Genomic DNA, 5735 nt, shown 5'->3' with positions numbered 1-5735 from the left:
CTGCCTTTAAAACTGCTGTGTCTGCGACTGAAAGTGGCGTGTGTCGCAGCTTCTAAAGTCTTGTTGACGCTCCTCGATGTTGCTTTCTCTCTGCCTAAGGAAGTTCGATTGTCGCGTCGGAAGGAGGAGACCTAATCCTTCCAGCTTTAAGCCACCCTTCAGTCTTCTGAAGGGTGTCCGAGTGCTAGCATGTCATTTGGCTTTTTTGGGGGGGAAACGGAGAGCGACATTGAAAAAGGTTACCGCCGCCGCCTCGCCCTCCGTGTTAAATGATCGCAAGCCGGCGGCGGCGGCGCTCCCTGTAGTCGTGGCCGAGCGGTTAAGGCGAAGGGCTAGAAAGCCATTGGGGACTCCCCGCGTCGGCTCGAATCCTGCCGACTACGGCGCCCTTCTCCTGTCGCTTCGGCCTGCCCAGAAAAAGGCGGAGTGCCGTTTCTCTCTTCCTGCTTCTTGTACAAACGCTAAATCGCTTGGACCTGCTGCCTTGGAAGTAATGTCTTTAACATCCACCAGTGACATTTCACAGCTGGAAGCACACAGCCACGCTTTTGGCATTGGCATGTCTTGCGCCCTACTTCCAGCCTTTGAAGACCTAATTATTCAAACTGAAAGAACCGGCTGAATGAGTGTTTGCAGTGCACCAGGAGGAGCAGGGACCATAGCATTGGAGGGGTGAGGATGGCGGAGATGGAAACGTTTTCATGCGCTCCTCTGGGAGGAATGAAAAGAAAAGACGAAACCGGAAACAGTAGTAGCCGCAAGAGGAAGTGTCTTCAAGCGCCAAGCAAGCGCTCCTCGTTAGTATAGTGGTGCGTATCCCCGCCTGTCACGTGGGAGACCAGGGATGGATTGCTTGACGGCGAGCCAGGTTGCTTTTCTCCCATCAGATTCCAACCGCTAATGCTAACGCAGTGTGTGGGAGCTTACATGCTTTTCCTTTCCCGTCTTTTTCGGACGACTATTCCAAAGGGGTAACCTGAAGGAATAGGGGCCTGAAGACACGAGGCATTCTTAAACCAGCACTGGGCTGCACGGCCTTCTGTTGTGATCAGGTTATATTCGAGTGAAAAAGCCAGAGCATCCGCTTCCATCCTATGGAGCACGAGCTAAATCGGAAGAGGCAGGGGATACACCTACGCCTATCGGCGCACGTTCCCCGCGGCAGGCTGCTTCACCCATTTGCACCCGACTGGAGACGGCACTGAGCAAGCTTTTTGTCAGGAGTGGGATTCGAACCCACGCCTCCAGGGGAGACTGCGACCTGAACGCAGCGCCTTAGACCGCTCGGCCATCCTGACGCTGGCCCCTAATTCCGGGGCGGTCTGATGAGCCACCGCGATCCCACTACGCTCCTCGAGTATCGCACTGTTATTAATACTACATTGTGACTCCAGCATTAAAATGTTTGGAAAATGTGTCGGCTTTTATAATCCAGTGTAGAGCAGCATGTGATGATTTGTGCTACAACACCAAGCGCTCAAAGTGACGTCTGCGTTTGTCGTTGAAACTTTCAACTCTTTCATCACTTATGTAGGAAATAAAAAGAGCCGTTGTGCGCCACGCGCAGAGCGGCCGTCAGCAGAGTGGCGCAGCGGAAGCGTGCTGGGCCCATAACCCAGAGGTCGATGGATCAAAACCATCCTCTGCTACGTGTGTCCTATGCATGATTCATAATCATGCCATTGGGTTAGCAAAGTGCCTTCAAATAGTCTGCATCTCCCTTTCTTTAAGTTCTGTCCTGAGTTTCTCTCTCGTGTGTGTTTGTGCAAGCTTGACACTTGCGGGACTCTTTAATCTTCACCAATACGGAGATGACCAAATGTGTCTTCGGTTGTTCTGAGGTCTTTGATAGTTTCTTCGAATGCTTCAACTGAACCTCGAAATCGAAGCAGTTATGTTTATATTGATTTCTCGCGTTAATCATTACGAACCAGGAACAGCCAGCACACTCGGTCGCATTAGTAATTATGTCACGTCTCTACTTAGCAGAGCATTCAAAGGCCCACTGGAAGTAGTAAAGCACTAAAACACTGCAAAACTGAACTCGGGAAAATCATACTGGGAGCTCTGAGCGATGTCTGCATCCAAGCCATCCAATACGGACTCTGAAACCTTGGAATATCAACACTATGATGCGCTACCTTTTACCTGGAGCAAAACGATGGAATTAGAAGAATGCTTACCGCAGGATACAACTGTGCCGCTGTTATTTGGAGCACGGTTTTCACTTGCATGAAAACTACAGCAGAACGTAGAAGGATGATCACTGAGAAGTCCACAATGCTGAGGAGATTGTAGGTCATACATTTCAATGATTACTGACATTTGCGCTGCTGGAGGTACAGTAATCAACAAAGAACAGGGTGTGCTACTCTCGAATCCGGTCAGCACATGATGAAAAGCCAGGAAGTATACCTTGTCAAATTGCCGTCAACAGGGACAAGTTAACCACCTGCGCCACCGGCGCCCGGCTAGCTCAGTCGGTAGAGCATGAGACTCTTAATCTCAGGGTCGTGGGTTCGAGCCCCACGTTGGGCGGTGCCCGTCTCCTTATTAACAAAGTTTCCCGCTCATCCTTGAACCTCTTACACCTCGATGGTACCGAGCACTGCGTTTTAATGCACAGGTGTGATCAAACTGAGATGAAAAGGGCGTATCTAGCTCCTTGCCCGAGAGATAAATCAAAGGTTCCGCAGATAATCCCTTGGCTCCGGTCACCCGGACGCAGATAGGAGCTGCAGCCATCATAACTTGTATGAAAACTAAGAAGAGCTCCTGTCTATTTACAGTTTCATTTACTCTAGCGTTTCCTTAAACATTGCGTGTACGAAGGCTAAGAAATTGGAGAGCTATTCTAATACAATAACTATTAGGAATCTTTTCGGCATAACAGTTTCACTGTGATTTTGCAGGTAACACGTACGTTGGGAAAACATTTTGAACGCGATCAATAACCGCACTGGAAAAATGTGGGAAAGAAAGGGCGAAAAGCGACTCTTCAACATGTGGAAATATCTTCCTGAGCGGAGCCCTCTTCTCGAAGCTCAACACTCTGCAAGAGTCACTTCTCCCAACTTGCGCCCGCAGGTTTCCGTAGTGTGCCTGCAAAGAGCCATCCGCTTGAGACAGGTGCACCTCCCGATTTCATTGAACTAAGCTAGATGCACAATTTCTAATGCAGCCTTCATCACAATAGACAGTTCATTTCTCGAAAGCTTGTCGTAAAAAAAGGAAACAAAGAACGAAAACGTATAGCTGACAATCTTCTGAAGATGCAGATTCAGCTTTGGGGAAATGGACATTTTATGTATGCAGATGCTTTTCAAGCGCTGGTTTTAGAACGTCGCTGTGCTTCCAGCATCCTTTTCAGCCTTCTAAACTGGCTACCGAGGTGCCGATCACATTGTAAAGCGGTTGAGAGGCCGGAGCTGCTCAAACCGCTCTTGCCGTTTCCCATCAATCAAAAGCACTATGTTGTTTCTTTGTATGGAAAGCTTTTCAAGTCTGGCATCGACACGCACCTTTCCTGAAACGTCCAAAAGGTGAATGCTTCGCAAAGAAATCCAGTCTACCTTCAGGGGGCATGATGTTGAAATCGGAATGAGCCCTGGGTGGGCTTGAAGCAGCAGCTGTTCAGTTAACAGCTGCACAGAAACGCACCCCGCTTGCTTTGTATCATTCGCAAGTTTGTGGTTAAAGAGTAAAAAAGGCTGGAATTCTTCTGCCAGCCGGCAGGATTTCTTCTGCACTCACCCAGAAAAGCCAAGAATTGTATTTCATCTTTCGCAAGCTGTATTTTCCAGGAGGAGAATGAATACTTGCATTAAACTGAATCAAGCCGACAGAGACGCACAGCCGTTGTTTTTCTCCATGGGAAGTTTTTCGTTAAGGAAAAACACCGTTGTCATTTTCTTGCCAGCCGGCGGTATTTCTTGTGCAGCGATGAGCCCGATTTGTATTTCGTATTTCGCAAGTTGTGTGAATTTCTTGAAGTTGAAAGTGAATTCGCTCCAGAAAAGAAATGTCCAGTCGCATGAAAGCCGTGGCTGTTTGTTAAACCGCAGGACAGGACAGCTTGCGTTCTGTTTCTCATGGCGTTCGCAAAGGCGATTCCTGCCTTTAAAACTGCTGTGTCTGCGACTGAAAGTGGCGTGTGTCGCAGCTTCTAAAGTCTTGTTGACGCTCCTCGATGTTGCTTTCTCTCTGCCTAAGGAAGTTCGATTGTCGCGTCGGAAGGAGGAGACCTAATCCTTCCAGCTTTAAGCCACCCTTCAGTCTTCTGAAGGGTGTCCGAGTGCTAGCATGTCATTTGGCTTTTTTGGGGGGGAAACGGAGAGCGACATTGAAAAAGGTTACCGCCGCCGCCTCGCCCTCCGTGTTAAATGATCGCAAGCCGGCGGCGGCGGCGCTCCCTGTAGTCGTGGCCGAGCGGTTAAGGCGAAGGGCTAGAAAGCCATTGGGGACTCCCCGCGTCGGCTCGAATCCTGCCGACTACGGCGCCCTTCTCCTGTCGCTTCGGCCTGCCCAGAAAAAGGCGGAGTGCCGTTTCTCTCTTCCTGCTTCTTGTACAAACGCTAAATCGCTTGGACCTGCTGCCTTGGAAGTAATGTCTTTAACATCCACCAGTGACATTTCACAGCTGGAAGCACACAGCCACGCTTTTGGCATTGGCATGTCTTGCGCCCTACTTCCAGCCTTTGAAGACCTAATTATTCAAACTGAAAGAACCGGCTGAATGAGTGTTTGCAGTGCACCAGGAGGAGCAGGGACCATAGCATTGGAGGGGTGAGGATGGCGGAGATGGAAACGTTTTCATGCGCTCCTCTGGGAGGAATGAAAAGAAAAGACGAAACCGGAAACAGTAGTAGCCGCAAGAGGAAGTGTCTTCAAGCGCCAAGCAAGCGCTCCTCGTTAGTATAGTGGTGCGTATCCCCGCCTGTCACGTGGGAGACCAGGGATGGATTGCTTGACGGCGAGCCAGGTTGCTTTTCTCCCATCAGATTCCAACCGCTAATGCTAACGCAGTGTGTGGGAGCTTACATGCTTTTCCTTTCCCGTCTTTTTCGGACGACTATTCCAAAGGGGTAACCTGAAGGAATAGGGGCCTGAAGACACGAGGCATTCTTAAACCAGCACTGGGCTGCACGGCCTTCTGTTGTGATCAGGTTATATTCGAGTGAAAAAGCCAGAGCATCCGCTTCCATCCTATGGAGCACGAGCTAAATCGGAAGAGGCAGGGGATACACCTACGCCTATCGGCGCACGTTCCCTGCGTCAGGCTGCTTCACCCATTTGCACCCGACTGGAGACGGCACTGAGCAAACTTTTTGTCAGGAGTGAGATTCGAACCAACGCCTCCAGGGGAGACTGCGACCTGAACGCAGCGCCTTAGACCGCTCGGCCATCCTGACGCTGGCCCCTAATCCCGGGGCGGTCTGATGAGCCACCGCGATCCCACTACGCTCCTCGAGTATCGCACTGTTATTAATACTACATTGTGACTCCAGCATTAAAATGTTTGGAAAATGTGTCGGCTTTTATAATCCAGTGTAGAGCAGCATGTGATGATTTGTGCTACAACACCAAGCGCTCAAAGTGACGTCTGCGTTTGTCGTTGAAACTTTCAACTCTTTCATCACTTATGTAGGAAATAAAAAGAGCAGTTGTGCGCCACGCGCAGAGCGGCCGTCAGCAGAGTGGCGCAGCGGAAGCGTGCTGGGCCCATAACCCAGAGG

General features: G+C 50.1%; 1 non-coding gene across 1 annotated transcript; it reads right to left on the bottom strand.

Moving 5' to 3' along the window:
- Positions 1-1215: 1215 nt before the first annotated feature.
- trnal-cag (transfer RNA leucine (anticodon CAG)) lies at positions 1216-1298 on the bottom strand. The gene has a single exon. It is a non-coding gene; the product is annotated as a tRNA-Leu (tRNA).
- Positions 1299-5735: the final 4437 nt, after the last annotated feature.

This window comes from Lepisosteus oculatus, unplaced genomic scaffold, assembly GCF_040954835.1.
Source record: "Lepisosteus oculatus isolate fLepOcu1 unplaced genomic scaffold, fLepOcu1.hap2 HAP2_SCAFFOLD_39, whole genome shotgun sequence".
NCBI classification, from domain to species: Eukaryota; Metazoa; Chordata; class Actinopteri; order Semionotiformes; family Lepisosteidae; genus Lepisosteus; species Lepisosteus oculatus.
Note: the sequence above shows the minus strand (reverse complement) of the source record. Positions and strands in the feature narration are given on the sequence as shown.